Genomic DNA, 17,725 nt, shown 5'->3' with positions numbered 1-17,725 from the left:
GGCCTGTCCAGATTCTGACTTGTTCCCACAGAGGATATCTTGGGTACATCTAAAACTACCTCGGAAGGTGAGCAGTTTCCATTTTTATTTTAAATTTTAAATTTTATTCATTTATTATTTTTTGAGACAGAGTCTCACTCTGTCACCCAGGCTGGAGTGCAGTGGCGCGATCTCAGCTCACTGCAACCTCCACCTCAGCCTCCTGAGTAGCTGAGAATAGTTTCTTGAAAGTCACTAAGCTACAAACGACCATTACAGAAATCAAGATATGTTATTAGTTTGGGTCACCCATGTATTATGTACAAAGAATTGGTACTAGAAATTTAGTCTTATTAAACATTATTAAATGTAATATATTCTACTTTCAAACAATATTTTTAAGCTAGAAAAATGGTCTCTTCTATTACAATAACTCTATTTAAAATTTCCTTTGCATTTAAATTTTTTCTTGTTTTTACACTTTTATAGAGTAAACTTAATTTTATTGCTGCTTATTTTGTTATTTTTCATCCATAAGGTAATTACATTTTGGACTTCTGATTTGCTGAATGATAATACCAGTCCCCTAAAAACACATTTCTCTACCCATCCTCCAAAAACCATGGTGATCAACATGGAGATCAAATAAAAACTACCTGTAAATCATGCCTAAAGCAAAACTAGAGAATACTACAAACTTCAATTTGCATGTAAGTGGGGAAATAAATATTCTAAACCAGCAGAGGCAGCTACAGAGGAAGGTGCAGCTAATTTTCACTGGTGTAGAACACAGACAACCTTACCCCCGGAAACAAGACAGTTCATAAATGGTGAAATACCAAGAACAAATCTGAGATCTGGTGGATCAGAACACTGACAAGTGAAGGAAAAGCAAGGGTCTTGGAAGCACATGAGACCAAAAATGGCAGTTGTAGAGGGCAAGGTTTCTGAGGGGAGAGGGAGGTAGTTGTGTTCCTTGGAGGCTTGGTAATAAAGGAAAAGAAAAAAGCAAACAGTGGAAATTAATAAGTTTATACAAATGAGACAGTATTACAGAATCAGACATCATATAAACCCTCACTTCCAAAAAGGCTTGATCTAGTAAACTTTAGAAGCTGCACTCACTATGCCAACAGAAGAGGGTGGTATTGAGCTAAGGAACCTAGTAAGCCCTGCCTCCAGCTACCCTAAAGTAGAAACATCTGAAGACCAGAGCAATTCAAGGAATTTGAAAGTAAATACAGACAAATGGCAAATTATATTCACATAAAAAATTACTTTAAGAAGAAAATAGAAAGGCACTATCATCTAAACTGTTCAGGCGATGAAAAAAAAATACTCCCAAAAGACAGCCATGGGCCGGGCATGGTGGCTCACATCTGTAATCCCAATACTTTGGGAGGCCAAGGAAGTTGGATCACCTGAGGTAAGGAGTTCAAGACCAGCCTGGCCAACAGGGTGAAACCCCATCTCTACTAAAAATACAAAAATTAGCCGGGCATGGTAGCACTGCCTATAATCCCAGCTACTTGGGAAGTTGAGGCAGGAGAATTACTTGAACCCAGGATGTGGAGGTTGCAGTGAGCCAAGATCATGCCATTGCACTCCAGCCTGGGTGACAAGAGTGAAACTCCATCTCAAAAAAAAAAAAAGAAAAAGACACAGCCATGAAACATAGGACAAATATTTGACACAACATCCCTGAAAAAAATTAAATATCAATTTTTAAAGGATTTGCAAAAATGGGGGGAAAAACTTTATTTTGAATCAGAAATATAATAATTCAGAATAGAAATGAACAAAAAAGATGTCCAAGATATCTAGATGTGAGAGTTGAACTCAGGCAAGAAAACACTAAATCATCTAAAAAGTGAAGAGTGAACTACAAGGTGACCAAAGGAAAACAGATTTGACTGAAAATAAAATAAGGGACTGGACACGGTGGCTCACACCTGTAATCCCAGCACTTTGGGAAGCCAAGGCAGGAGAATTGCTTGAGCCCAGGAGTTTGAGACCAGCCTGGGCAACATGGTGAAACCCTGTCTCTACAAAACATACAAAAATTAGGTGTAGTGGTGGCACACCTGTAGCCCCAGCTACTCGGAAGGCTGCACTGAGGGGATTGCTTTAGCTCAGGAGGTCGAGGCTGCAGTGAGCCATGAGCATGCTATTGCACTCCAGCCTGGGCGACAGAGTGAGACTCTGTCTCAAAAAATAAAAGAGAGGAATAGAAACAATCAAGAAAGTGAACACACAGAAGTTAATGAGAGAAAAAAGTGAAAATGCTAATATCATGACTTTATGTTTTAAGCATAGCTTAAGGTATAAGTTTCCTAAGCAACTAATATATGGAGAAGTGACATATAATTTAAAAATTGCCCCAAATGATCAGTTAGCCTTTAAAAAATTGTCTCAAAATATTTGCTTTATAAGTGTAGTGAAAATCTAAGCAAGTTAAGAAGCACTACTCTATTCTCCTAGACAGTGACACAGAAAGTGACACACATGGTTTCCCCTGGGCTTCACATGATGACACATGATGTCATAGAACTCTATCCTCCTGGTCACTGGTTAGAGTATATAAAATAATCATATATCCCATCCCTAGCCACTGTGGGTTTAGCAGGGATAAGCACTTGACCTAAACTGGGCCAATAAGACCTTTTCTTGGGATTCTCTCTCCTGTCACAGAAACTCCACATAAATCTCCATGGTTGCCAGTGATCATGTTTCCTGTCATGGAGAAAACCAACCAGCAGTCAGACAGATGAGCTGACACATAGATGCCAAGAAAGGGCTTGTAGGTTCCAGGTGCTGATCCTGGGGCCCAGGTGCATCTCCGCCCACCTGGAGGTTAGGTTGTTTAACTCATGATTCCACAAGCCAATATTCCCTTTTGTCAAGTTAGTTATAGTCTAAGTAGGCGTGGGTGTTTATCACTTCAACTAAATTAATTTTAATTTTACTATTTTGAAAAAACCTCTTGTTCTTGTCCTGATACTTCTTCAGGTGTGCTCTTTGCGGTGGGGGGCTCAGAAGTGACAGCATTTAACATCTGCTGGGTCTTCTCTTTGTCTGATCTTGCCTTTTGCTCTGCAGAGTCTCATGTAGTTTTCAAGTTTTCTGTTTTCACAACTGCCTTCTCTTTCATCGTTCCAACATTTGCTAAAGATTGCCTGAGCTCTTCAATTGTTTTGTCCTGTGACAGCATATAAGATGGGGGAAGGAAGGAGATAACTAGGATTAGATCTCTTCTAAATAACAGTTATGATAACTCTTGCTTCTTTTCCTTTTCTTTCTTTTTGTATGAAGAGAGAGATATATGGAAAAGAAAAACATTCCAAAATTTCTGAATTAAGAGGACATTTCTCCATGATCGTGCTCATCAATAACTATTACTTAGCCCCTTTATTAACTGGCCACTTGGGATTTAAAGAGTCTTAACATGTTTTCTGCATCCTCAAAGGTCTTAAAGCCCTACATTAATCAAATACAGAAATACAGAAGATAATTGGCATTTCAGTAAGAGAACTATTGCTGATAAACTGGCATATCAGTTGATCAGTTATTTAGTGCCTGTTTGGCTTACAGCATAATTTTTGAAATAGTATAACTGAAGTTTGATATGGAGAAGGTCCAAAGAAGAGCCCCCAAAATGACTACAACTTTTAACTATTACCCCAATAAGAGACACAAGTAAAACTAAAACAAAAAACAGACTGGGTGTGGTGGCTTACACTTGTAATCCCAGCACTTTGGGAGGCCAAGGCAGGCAGATCACTTGAGGTCGGGAGTTTGAGACCAGCCTGGCCAACATGGTGAAACCCTGTTTCTACTAAAAATACAAAAATTAGCTGGGCATGGTGGCACGTGCCTGTATTCCCAGCTACTTGGGAGGCTGAGGTGGGAGGATTACTTGAACCTGGAAGGCAGAGGTTGCAGTGAGCCAAGATCACGCCACTGTACTCCAGTCTGGGTAACAGCAAGACTCCACCTCAAAAAGAATAACAATAATAAAACAAAAAACAAGGGATTTGTAATAATAACACTTAGAATACCAGTGATCACTGAGGAATAAGGAGGAGGATATGTGGGGGTTTCAACTGTATTGGTAATATTTGTTTCTTAAAATGAGTGGTAAATTCCAATTTTATTCTATATGCTTAAATATATATTCTTTTGTATGTATGTAAAATAATTTTAATATTAATTTTTGTAGCTTCAGTGAAAAGCATGCTGCTAAAATGGTAAAAGACCAAAGCTTTAGTGAATTTCTGAAAGCCTCACTTCCTTTACTTACTTTAAGGACATTTACTCTTGTCAGCTGAGTTTTCATATTTTTATTTGACAATTTCAAATCACAGCAGTTTCTGAAGTTTCTGAATTTTCTCCTCCAATCTTTGTGTTGTAGCAATCTGCAAATTCTGCCAAATATTCAATAACATTTGTTTTGTTGCATGTTGTCTTTCTCTAGCTTTTTGAACTTCTTGCTATGCTTGTCTATCTAGGAATGCTTAGTCCCTGAGTTTTCCTTTGCGGAAATCAACAGTATTGAAGTAAAAAATTGTGCTTTAAGATGTTATTATACACTAGCATAATACCACATCCACTCCAGACTAACACACTGCAGGCTTAACAATACTTCCATAAGTAAAATATTTTTCACCATAAATAAGCATTATTAAAATAATCAAGAAAATAAAATATGACAATAAAAGTGATGACTCAGGACTACCAATGGTACAATGAAATAGATTTTATAAGCACCAAGCAGTAGCATAGATTAGTTCAACTTTCCTAGGAATGTATTATAAAGAAATAATCAAATATGCGGATAAAGATTCACACACGGGCTGGGCACTGGTGGCTCAAGCCTGTAATCCCAGCATTTTGGGAGGCCGAGGCAGGCAGATCACGAGGTCAGGAGCTCGAGACCATGGCCAACATGATGAAACCCGGTCTCTACTAAAAATACAAAAATTAGCTGGGCGTGGTGGCAGGTGCCTTTAATCCCAGCTACTGAGGAGGCTGAGGCAAGAGAATAGCTTGAAATCGGAAGGTGGAGGCTTCAGTGAGCCGAGATTGCACCACTGCACTCCAGCCTGGGCGAAAGAGCAAAATTCCATCTCGGGAAAAAAAAAGATTCACACAAAGATATTATTTATTTTATTTTATTTTTTAAGTTAGGGTCTTGCTCTGTCGCCCATGCTGGAATGCAGTGGCGTTATCACAGCTCACTGCAGGCTTGACCTCCCAGGCTCAAATGATCCTTCCATCTCAACCTCTGGAGTAGCTGGGACTACAGGGTGTGCACACCCGACTTTTTTTTTTTCCTCAAACTCCTGGGATCAAGTGATCCTCCTGCCTTGCTCATCCAAGGTGCTGGTATTACAAGCATGAGCCACTGCACCCGGCCACAAAGATATTCAGATATTCTTTTTGAATATCTGAGAGTTTTGCTCTTGTGGCCCAGGCTGGAGTGCAATGGCATAATCTTGGCTAACTGCAATCTCCGCCTCCCGGGTTCAAGTGATTCCCCAGCCTCAGCTTCCTGAGTAGCTGGAATTACAGGTGCTTGTCACCATGCCTGGCAAATTTTTTTATTTTTAGTAGAGACGGGGTTTCACCATGTTGGCCAGGCTGATCGCAAACCCCTGACTTCAGGTGATCTGCCCACCTTGGCCTCCCAAAGTGCTGAGATTACAGGCATGAGCCACCGCACCTGGCCCACAAAGATATTCTTTACAACATTATTCATAATAGAAAAACTGAAACAATGCAAATGTCAAAAAAGAAAAATTATTATATGACAGATTATCTATTCCCTAGAAATTAAGTTTTCAAAAATATTTATTAAGAAAAATTAACAATGATGTAGTTAATGAAAAAAGCAGGATTAAGAAAAACTATGTATATCTCAATGATGATAAAAATATACATGGAAAATAATCAGAGGGAAATATACCTATATTTAATACTAGTTATCGCAAAATGGTGGGATTACTGGTGATTTCAATTTTATTTCTATTATTTTCTACTTTACAAATCTTCACTAATACACATGATTTTTTAATTTTTTGAGACAGGGTCTCACTCTGTCGCTCAGGCTGGAGTGCAGTGGTGCAATCACAGCACACTGCAGCCTCGACCTCCCGTGCTCAACCCATCCTCCCACCTAAGCCTCCCCAGTAGCTGGGACTACCAGTGTGCACCATGCCTGGCTAGTTCTTAACTTTTTTGTAGAGACAGGGTGTTGCCATGTTGTCCAGGCTAATCTAAAACTCCTGGGCTCCAGCTATCCACCCACCTCAGCCTCCCTAAGTGCTGGAATTACGGACATGAGCCACTATGCCCAGCTGAATTAATTTTATTATGAGAAAAAAATTAGTTATCTAAAATATTATTACAAAAAAGTTATTAAAAAATGGTAAATGTTTTAATCCATTAAAAGAAATAAAATAACATATTAAGGAACAAGAATCAGAACGGCATATTTTCCTCAATAACAACCCTAGAGATTAGAAGACAATGGAGTCTGTGTGTGAAAATAAAGTCTAAACCCAGCTATCAATTAAGTATGATGATTCAAAAAAAGACATTGTCATTCACACAAGGACCTCAAAAAATGTCGCTCTCCAAGGCACCATTTCTTAGGAAGCCATTGGAGGATGTGTTCCAGTAAAATAAGAAAGGAAACCAAAAAAGAGGAAGAAATGTGATTTGGCAAACAATGAAACCTAATCAGGAGATTAGAGAAGGAAAGTCACAGCATCATGGCTGTGCTCAGGCCCACAGAGCAAAATCCAGACTGAAGCGAGGGAATGAAGGACGTTGGGAGAGAAAAAACAGGAGATTTTTAAAGACTAAAGGATCATCTGATACAGATTTAGGCAGGAAAAAACCTTAATAAATGAACACTGAAAATTAAACATATGAAAATATAAGGAAAGTATTAACTGTAGGAAAAATAAAATGCAATACAAGAAAGAAAATGTACCAAGAATATAGTACTTCATGCTTTTGTAAACATTTAGTATCATGGTAAAGTAAATGCTGATTATGCATTTAGCTTAAAATATCAATATAACCAGATTGGGAAGATGAAAGGAGCAGGTAGGAAAGTGGTATAAGAGAGATGAAATTTCATCTATCATATAACAGGAAATTAACAATATGTCTAATATAGATAACTCAAGATAAGGCAGTTTAAAATTATTTAGGAAAATGGAAGTTACTATCAGAAACAGCTAAAAGAGTTAAAGAGTTCCCTCTGGGAAATAAGAGAGGTACAGAAGAGGCCTGCTCCTTTTCAATAAAAGACTCTTGGTATATTTGATTTTGAAAAGTGTGTGTGTGTGTGTGTGTGTGTATAAAGGGTTAAAAAAATTCTAGGCTGGGTACGGTGGCTCACGCCTGTAATCCCAGCACTTTGGGAGGTCGAGGCGTGGGGATCACCTGAGGTCAGGAGTTCGAGACCAGCCTGGCCAAGGTGGGGAAACCCCATCTCTACTAAAAATACAAAAATTCACTGGGCATGGTGGTGCACACCTGTAATCCCAGCTACTAGGGAGGCTGAGGCAGGAGAATTGCTTGAATCTGGGAGGCAGAGGTTGCAGTGAGCCGAGATTGCACCACTGCACTCCAGCCTGGGCAACAAGAGTGAAACTCCGTCTCAAAAACAAAAAACAAACAAACAAAAATTCTGAATACCTTCAGCCAAAAAATGGAAATCAACACGAAAATTACAAAAATACATAGAACATAGTGAAAAGAAACATTTCTTATAAAAATCTATTGGACAAGCTACAGAGGAACATTTAATAGTACTTAATATTTTTCTGATTGAAAAACAAAAAACCAAAAAAAGCACATTTACTTAAGGGAAAAGAGAAAGTAGGGTGCAGATTTAATAAACATACTATATATATTCATTAAATATAAACCAAAATAAGCTAGTAAAATGTGTATTTATTTATTTATTTTTGAGACAGTCTCTCTCTGTTGCCTAGGCTGGAGTGCAGTGCCACAATCTCAGCTCAACACAACCTCCACCTCCCTGGTTCAAGTGATTCTCCTGCCTCAGCCTCCCAAGTAGCTGAGATTAGAGGTGCACACCACCATGCCCAGTTAACTTTTGCATTTTTAGTAAAGACGGGGTTTTACCACGTTGGTCAGGCTGATCTTGAATTCCTGACCTCAGTCCACCTCAGCCTCCCAAAATGCTGGGATTACAGGGTGAGCCACCGTGCCCGGTCATAAAATGTATATTTTAAAAAAAGAAACGGCCAGGCACGGTGGATCATGCCTGTAATACTAGCACTTTGGGAGGCCGAGGCGGGAGAATCGCTTGAGCTCAGCAGTTTGAGACCAGCCTGGGCAATATGGCGAAACCTCATCTCTACGAAAACTTCAAAAAGCTAGCCAGACGTGGAGGCGTGCACCTATAGTTCCAGCTATCTGGGAGGCTGAGGCAGGAGGATCACTGGAGCCCTGAAGGTTGAGGCTTCAGTGAGCCGTAATCACGCCACTGCACTCCAGCCTGGACAATAGACAGAGCCAGACCCTGTCTCAAAAAGAACCACTGGTTCTTTGGAAAGATAAAATAGATGCCTCAGGCAAGCCTGGTTAAAAAGGAAAAAGAGAAAGTGAAAATACACAATATTAGAAAGGAGGAATATACAGAATATATAGATATGCATACAGAATGGTTACAGAATGCAAAGATAAAAATAATTCTAAGAGAACATTTTGCAACTTAGTGGCAGTAAATTGAAAATCTAAAAGAAATAAAGGCTGTAATTCCAGTACTTTGGGAGGCAGAGATGGGCGGATCATTTGAGCCACAAGGAGTTCAAGACCAGCCTGAGCAACATGGAAAGACCCCATCTCTACAAAAATTAGCTGGGCATAGTGGTGTGCACCTGTGGTCCCAGGTACTCAGGAGTCTGAGGCAAGAGGAGCACTTGAGCCTCAGGAGGTTGAGGCTGCGGTGAATCGTGATGGTAATACTGCATTCCAGCCTGGGAGGCAGAGCAAGACTGTCTCAAAAAAAAAAAAAAAAGACAGTTCTCCCATGAGCTAGTCCAAACTGTTCCACCTTTAGAATCAAATTACTTATAAAATAAATAAATGAAATTTTAAAAATACATTATTTCCTAGGAAACAATTTGACAATATACAGTGAAATCCAGAAAACCCAAGAACTCTAGTAAAGAAAACTATTAGGCCAGGCATGGTGGCTCACACCTGTAATCCCAGCACTTTGGGAGGCCGAGGTGGGCTGGTCATCTGAGGTCGGGAGTTCGAGACCAGCCTGAACAACATGGAGAAACCCTGTCACTACTAAAAATACAAAATTAGATAGGTGTGGTGGTGCATGCCTGTAATCCCAGCTACTCGGGAGGCTGAGGCAGGAGAATTACTTGAACTCGGGAGGCGGAGATTGCAGTGAGCCAAGATCACGCCATTGCACTCCAGCCTAGGCGACAAGGGCAAAACTCTGTCTAAAAAAAGAAAAGCAAAGAAAACTGAATGCTCAATAAATATTGGATGAATAAACGAATGAATGAGCCAAAAGACTAAATGAAGGCTGGGCACGGTGGCTCATGCCTATAATCCCAGCACTTTGGGAGGCTGAGGTGGGCGGATAACGAGGTCAGGAGTTCGAGACCAGCCTGGCCAACATGGTGAAACCTTGCACCTCTACTAAAAACTGCAAAAATTAGCCAGGTGTGGTGGCACGCACCTATAGTCCCAGCTACTCGGGAGGCTGAGGACAGAGAATCGTTGGAACCTGGGAGGTGGAGGTTGCAGTGAGCCGAGATTGCGCCACTGCACTCCACCCTGGGAGACGGAGTGAGACTCAGTCTCAAAAAAAAAAAAAAAAAAAAAGACTAAATGAGTAAATGGTAAATGAGTGAGCAAGATTCCACTTTGGACCATAGCAATTATAGAAATACTATAACATAGTTTGGTTATGATAGGCAATTCTTTTTTTTTTTTCTTTTCTTGAGATGGAGTCTTGCTGTGTCGCCAGGCTGGAATGTAGGAGCACTATCTCGGCTCACTGCAATTTCTGCCTCCTGAGTTCAAGTAATTCTCCTGCCTCAGCCTCCAGAGTAGCTGGGATTATAGGTTGTGCCACCACATCCAGCTAATTATTGTATTTTTAGTAGAGACAGAGTTTCGCCATGTTGGCCAGGATGGTCTCGATCTCCTGACCTCGTGATCCTCCTGTCTCAGCCTCCCAAAATGCTAGGATTATAGGCGTGAGCCACCGTGCCCGGCTATGATAGGCAATTCTATGAAAAGTTAGTAAAATAGAGAATCTCCTGAAAATAAATTGTATTGCAACCTACCTATTTCTATCCAACTTTTAGGACTGCCTTTTTCCTTACAGATTCAGGGAAGCAGAGAGTAGAGAAGAGAATGACCTATACAGTGATTATTGAGAGACATCATCAATGGGCCCTCATCAATGCCCATTATATCTGCCTGTCACAATGCCTAAAATTTCCCCATTAGAGAGTTATTCCTTTGGCCGGGCACGGTGGCTCATGCATGTAGTCGCAGCACTTTGGAAGGCCAAGATGGGCAGATCACCTGCAGTCAGGAGTTTGAGACCAGACTGGCCAACATGGTGAAACCCTGTCTCTACTAAAAATACAAAAGTTAGCTGGATGGGTGGTGAGCACCTGTAATCCCAGCTACTCAGGAGGCTGAGGCAGGAAAATCGCTTGAACCCGGGAGGCGGAGGTTGCAGTGAGCCGAGATCGCACCATTGCACACCAGCCTGGGTGACAGAGTGAGACTCCATCTGAAAAAAAAAGAAAAAAAGAGAGTTATTCCTTTGAGTTCCTTTCCTTCTAATCCTCTCCTTAAAGTACATTGAGATATATATGTGAACAGATGCCCTCACAACAAATATCAAATAAGTGCACAAAAGAGACATGGAGATACGGAGAGAGAAGAGGCTTTTAAAAATAAAATCAGAGGCCGGGGCAGTGGCTCATGCCTGTAATCCCAGCACTTTGGGAGGCTGAGGCAGGTGAATCACAAGGTCAAGAGATTGAGACCGTCCTGGCCAACATGGTGAAACCTCGTCTCTACTAAAAATACAAAAATTAGCTGGGCATGGTGGCACGTGCCTGTAGTCCCAGCTACTCGGGAGGCTGAGGCAGGAGAATCGCTTGAACCCAGGAGGCAGAGGTTGCTGTGAGCCGAGATAGCGCCACTGCACTCCAGTCTGGTGACAGAGCGAGACTTTCTCTCAAAAAATATAAATAAATAAATACAATAAAATAAAATCAGAAGCTTTCAGAGTTTGTAGCAAATTTCCCCCATTTCCCAATGTGAAGAAAAGTATTAACAATATTAACAGCTTCAAACATTAGATAAAGTTAAAGTTATTAATAAAATGCAATCATTTTCATTATCAAAGGAATGCTTATACTTCAGGAAATTCTTACTTTCTTCCCGTCCAAGTCTAATCTCTCTTGAAAAAGTCCTTGATCTCAATTTTTCTTTCTAGACATTTCAAGGGTCTTTTTTGTTCCCAATACTTTTTTCTTCAGCTTGGGATAATTCTTGAGCACCTTCTTCTTAAAGATGATGCAGCTGCTCTAGTCACTTAGTGAGCATCTGGATTTCCTGCTGAAAGGCTTTAGTTCTCTGTAAGAAAGACATTAGAAACTTCCTCATGCTCTATGCTTGCTTGCCCTCCCCTCCCCTCCCCTCCCCTCCACTCTTTCCCCTTCCTTCCTTCCTTCCTTCCTTCCTTCCTTCCTTCCTTCCTTCCTTCCTTTCCTTCTTTCCTTCTTTCTTTCTTTCGACAGAGTCTCACTCTTTCACACAGGCTGGAGTGCAGTGGTGGCACGTTGGCTCACGGCAACCTCCGCCTCCCAGGTTCAAGCAATTATCCTGTCTCAACCTCCCAAGTAGCTGGGACTACAGGCGCATGCCACCATGCCAGGCTAATTTTTGTATTTTTGGTAGAGACGGGGTTTCGCCATATTGGTCAGGCTGGTCTCGAACTCCTGAACTCAGGTGATCTGCCCACCTTAGCCTCCCAAAGTGCTGGGATTACAGGCGTCAGCCTACGCACCCAGCCTCCATGCTTTCTACGTAGTTTTAAAACTATGTGCAAGTTCTATTTATATCCACATTGGAGTGGCATTAAGTTACTAATAGATTAATACAGGCGATTTTAGGATTTGACATGTATACATTGGTTTAAAAAATAAATGGAAAGCTTCAATATATAAAAATAAGAAATTTTAGTCAGTACTGAGAAATAAAGCTGTATAATGAATTTTAAGAGAGCAGAGTATTTTAAAAAATGGGGAACTCTAAACAGGCTACTGTGTAGCAGGTGTCACTAACACACTGAATCTAAGCCATATACAGGCGTCCCTAGTGTCCCTGGGAGATTGGTGTCAGAACCTCCTAGAGATGCCAAAATTGATGAATACTCAAGTCCTTGATACAAAATGGTGTTGTGCTTGTATCTAACCTATTCACATCCTCCTGTACACTTTAAATCATCTCAAAACTTTTTTTTGGCGGCGGGGGGACGAAGACTCGCTCTGGTCCCCCAGGCTGGAGTGCAATGGCACAATATCGGCTCACTGCAACCTCTGTCTCTCGGGAGACTTTTATAATACCTAATATAATGTAAGTGTTATGTAAATGGTTGTACTCTGTTGTTTAGGGAATAATGAAAAGGAAGAATGTCTGTACATGTTCAGTACAGATGCAATTTTTTTTTTTTTTTGAGACAGTCTTGGCCGGGCGCGGTGGCTCACGCCTGTAATCCCAGCACTTTGGGAGGCCAAGACGGGCGGATCACGAGGTCAGGAGATCGACACCATCCTGGCTAACACGGTGAAACCCTGTCTCTACTAAAAATACGAAAAATTAGCCGGGCGTGGTGGCAGGCGCCTGTAGTCCCAGCTACTTGGGAGGCTGAGGCAGGAGAATGGCGTGAACCCGGGAGGCGGAGCTTGCAGTGAGCCAAGATTACACCACTGCGCTCTAGCCTGGGCGACTGAGTGAGACTTCGTCTTAAAAAAAAAAAAAAAAAAAAGAGACAGTCTTGATTTGTTGCCCGGGCTAGAGTGTAGTGGTGAGATGTCGGCCCATTGCAAACTCCACCTCCTGGGCTCAAGCAATTCTCATCCCTCAGCCTCCCGAGTAGCTGGGACCACAAGTGCAAGCCACCACTGCCCAGCTGATTTTTTGTATTTTTAGTAGAGATGGGTTTTCGTAATGCTGGCCAGGCTGGTCTCAAACTCCTGGCCTCAAGCGATCCACCCGCCTCAGCCTCCCAAAGTGCTGGGACTACAGATGTGAGCCACCATGCCTGGCTGTGATGCAATTTTTTATTTCTAGTTCGTTGAATCCACAGATATGGAGGACTAACTGTACCTATTATCATTTGAATTTTAAGGGGAGGAGTCATGAATATACTAAAATGATTTGGACACAAATGAGGAGATATATCCACTTAAACATGCTGATTCAATCATTTGATAGACTTGACCAGTAAATTAAAACAAACTGGCAATTAATTTTATGTTATCATGTAAACACTATCTTTAACATACCACTATTTTGATATTTATTGAACTTATACTAAACTAAGCATTTATCACGTATTAACCCATTTAGTCCTTGCAGCCACTCTGTGAGGTGGGAACTCCACACCATCCCCCACTTCACAAATGAAAATGAGGCACAGAGAGGATAAGTAGTCTACCCAAGAGCACACACAGCTGGCAAATGGCAGAGCTAGGCTTCATGCTGGGGCTCTACGCTGTTAATAAACATGCTACACTACTTCCAATATAATAATGAACAGCCTCTTCTCTTCTTTCACTGTAATAGTAAAACTAGAATTATAACTATAATTCAGAGCCACAGAGTTTCCTAAATTGACTAATATTAAAATCTACATCATAAAAGAATCAAACTGAAAAGAATAACTTTTATATCTATACACTTACAGATTTCCAAGTTTTCTCATTTGCACCAATTTCCCAAATCCTCTCTTTCACAGCCTCCTCTGTGGCTGGTAAGGAGACAATACTGTCACGCAGAAGAATGCTGTCCTACAATAACCAACTGACCAAGGAAATTCTGATGTTGGGACCGCGCAGTTTTAGTTTCCCAGTTGAATGAATATGGAGGTCTAACTCGATGCTTGCTTTTCTTTAGGGTTCAAATCTTGTTGACATTTATCCCAAATTTTCTGCTCATTTTTTTGTCCTTCAGAGTGAATAGTGTTGTCTCTCTCAAAGTTCTTGGCCAGGATAGCTTCACTCTTACCCTAAATAAGCCAATATACAGGTTAAACTTCCTGTTTGAAATGTAATACTGAGACATCTATTTCCCTTCTTTTGAAATATAAAGTCATAGCACAAAACTTCAGGAGAAAAGACCCTCAATGGAATGAGTTAGTCGTGGCCAGGCACTGTGGCTCACGCCTGGAATCCCAGCAGTTTGTGGGGCCAAGGCGGGTGGATCCCCTGAGGTCAGGAGTTCGAGACCAGCCTGACCAGCACGGTGAAACCCCGTCTCTACTAAAAATACAAAAATTATCTGGGTGTGGTGGTGGGTGCCTCTAATCCCAGTTACTCGGGAGGCTGAGGTAGGAGAATCACTTGAACTTGGGAGGCGGAGGTTGCAGTGAGCAGAGATGGCGCCATTGCACTCCAGCCTGGGCAACGAGAGAGAAACTCCCTCTCAAGAAAAAAAAGAGTCAATCACATAAGTAAGACAAGGACATACTCAAAACAGCAAACTAGAACAGCAAGAGGTATTGAAATGATGGTATGGAGAAACTGCTTTGAGAATACAAGAAAATTAGCTTAGAGGAGCAGCTAACCAAAGAGTCCCACTTGATAAGGGTAAACTCATTACAGAAAAATGTGAGCTAATAAGTGTATAAGAAATGATAGAAATTTTAAAAATCAGCATTTTGAAATGCCTTGCCTTTTGAAATAAGATTCAGGCAAAGATCATCAATGAATGCCAAGATCATTAAGTGAAAAGTTTATAAAGACTTAATTATGGTTATAGAATACAATTTAAATAACAATTTCAATAATGTAAAAGTATAAGTGAAAGAAGTCACATTTCTTTTCCCCAACCTTTCCCCTGCACTCTTCTAATCATCCTGTTTCCACTGAAAATATGACAGGAAAAAAAACAATAATAATGCTCTACTTCTTTCTCCAAACTCCCACAGGAGAATTCTACCAAGTCTTCTTTCTTGTTTTGTTTTGTTTTGAGACAGGGTCTCACTGTGTCACCCAGGTTGGAGTGTGGTGCCATCATTGCTCACTGTAGCCTCCACCTCCTGGGCTCAAGCAATCCTCCCACCTTGGCCTCCTGAGTAGCTGGGACCACAGGTGTGCACTACCACACCCAGCTAATTTTTTCTTTTTTTTTTTTTGTAGAGACAGGGTCTCACTATGTTCCCCAGGCTAGTCTCGAACTCCTGGCCTCAAGCGATCCTTCTGCCTTGGCCTCCCAAACTGTTAGGATTATAGGCGTGAGCCACCATGCCTGGCCTGTCTAGAATTCTTACCACCTTCTTGCCACCTTCAACCCCGGGAGCTGAGTAAACAAGTTCAGTTTTTGGGCTTCTTGTCATGTAAAACCAAGACATAGAAGGAAAGCTGGAATTGTTAAAGTAATGATAAGTTTGCATCACTAAAAGCCTTGGAAAAACAAGCAGCATAAAAGAAGAAAAGATCAGAGCTGTATGGACTCTAATTCTGAGAGAATTATTCAGAGATCTTAGAGATTAGTGACAGATTTTTTTTTTTCTTTTTTCTTTTTTCTTTCTTTTTTTTTTTGAAACGGAGTCTTGCTCTGTCTCCCAGGCTGGAGTGCAATGGCACAATCTTGGCTCACTGCAACCTCCGTCTCCCAGGTTCAAGCGATTCTCCTGCTTCAGCTTCCCTAGTAGATGAGATTACAGGCAACTGCCATCGTGCCCAGCTAATTTTTTTGTATTTTTAGTAGAGGCGGGGTTTTGCCATGTTGGCCAGGCTGGTCTCAAACTCCTGACTTCAGGTGATCCACCCGCCTCTGCCTCCCAAAGTGCTGGGATTACAGGCGTGAGCCACCACGCCTGGTCTTTTTTTTTTTTTTTTGGTTCTTTTTTTTTTTTTTTGAGAAAGTTTTGCTCTCATTGCCCAGGCTGGAGTGCAATGGTGCCATCTCAGCTCAGTGCAACCTCTGCCTCCTGGGGTTCAAGCGATTCTCCTTCCTCAGCCTCCTAAGTAGCTGGAATTACAGGTGCCCGCCACCATACCTGGCTAATTTTTGTATTTAGTAGAGACGGGGTTTCACCATGTTGGTCAGTCTGGTCTCGAACTCCTGACCTCAGGTGATACACCCGCCTCAGCTTCCCAAAGTGCTGGGATTACAGATGTGAGCCACGGCAACCAGCCTAGTGACAGCATTTTTTTTTTTAAAAGAAAGTGTTATCATGAATTACTTGAGAGAGGCAAATAAAGATTGGGATTACTTTAAACAAATTTGAAAGTCATTGACCAGGTGTGGTGGCTCATGCTTGTAATCCTATCACTTTGGGAGATCAAGGCAGGAGGATCACTTGAGCCCAGGAGTTTGAGACGAGCCTGGGCAACATGGTGAAACCCCGTCTCCACAAAATACAAAAAAATTAGCCGGGCATAGTGGCGCACGCCAGTAGTTCCAACTAAATTACCGAGGATGCTGAGGTGAGAAGATGGCTTGAGCCCAGGAGGCAGAGGTTTCAGTGAGCCAAGATTGCACCAACCCACTCCAGCCTGGGTGACAGAGCAAGACTCCGTCTCAAAAAAAAAAAAAAGAAAGTAGTTGCTGAACTTTTTAAAGGGAACCCTGCACATTATTTGGGTCATATAGGACCTTGTTTTACGTGAAGATTATATAACAAACTTATAGTCTAAGGATTTCTTTTTTTTTGTTTTTTTTGAGATGGAGTTTCGCCCTTATTGCCCAGGCAGGAGTGCAATGGCACGATCTTGGCTCACCACAACCTCCGCCTCCCAGATTCAAGCGATTCTCCTGCCTCAGCCTCCCAAGTAGCTGGGATTACAGGCATACAAAATTAGCCACCACGCCTGGCTAATTTTGTATTTTTAGTAGAGACTGGGTTTCTCCATGTTGGTCAGGCTGGTCTCGAACTCTTGACCTCAGGTGATCCGCCTGCCTCAGCCTCCCAAAGTGCTGGGATTACAGGTGTGACCCGCTGAGCCCGGCATAGTCTAAGGATTTCAAAATAAACTTCTACTATCTCCTTGACAATAATCTGTCTCCTATCCTCCTCTACCAGACTTCTGTAACACTTTCTGCTTATCATATGAATCACTGTCTATTGGAGACCAGCCTCATTTCCTTCTTCTAAACCCAGCTCATACCCTAATTCTAGATGTCAATGGCCAATGTAGATAACCCACTAAACAATTTATCTATCACAGAGATGATACTGAAGATCCTTCAGCCAGGTGCGGTGGCTCATGCCTGTAATCCCAGCACTTTGGGAGGCCGAGATGGGTGGATCATTTAAGGTCAGGAGTTTGAGACCAGCCTGGCTAACATGGTGAAACCCTGTCTCTACTAGAAATATAAAAATTAGCCGGGCGTGGTGGCACATGCCTGTAATCCCAGATACTTGGGAGGCTGAGGCAGGAGAATCACTTGAACCCAGGAGGCGGAGCTTGCAGTGAGCAGA

At 41.6% G+C, this 17,725-nt stretch overlaps 1 long non-coding RNA gene across 2 annotated transcripts in view; it reads right to left on the bottom strand.

Annotated features, from left to right (window-relative positions):
- Positions 1 to 995: 995 nt before the first annotated feature.
- LOC134737323 (uncharacterized) overlaps positions 996 to 17,725 on the bottom strand; it is a 45,331-nt gene continuing 28,601 nt past the window's right edge. For both annotated transcript variants that reach the window (XR_010122105.1, XR_010122106.1), the window contains exons 3-6: positions 13,983 to 14,305; positions 11,448 to 11,649; positions 4,280 to 4,403; positions 996 to 3,178 (exon numbers count right to left, since the gene is read on the bottom strand). This is a non-coding gene — a long non-coding RNA (uncharacterized lncRNA). The remainder of the gene's footprint in view (positions 3,179 to 4,279; positions 4,404 to 11,447; positions 11,650 to 13,982; positions 14,306 to 17,725) is intronic.

This window comes from Symphalangus syndactylus, chromosome 8 (genome assembly GCF_028878055.3).
Source record: "Symphalangus syndactylus isolate Jambi chromosome 8, NHGRI_mSymSyn1-v2.1_pri, whole genome shotgun sequence".
NCBI lineage: Eukaryota > Metazoa > Chordata > Mammalia > Primates > Hylobatidae > Symphalangus > Symphalangus syndactylus.
Note: the sequence above shows the minus strand (reverse complement) of the source record. Positions and strands in the feature narration are given on the sequence as shown.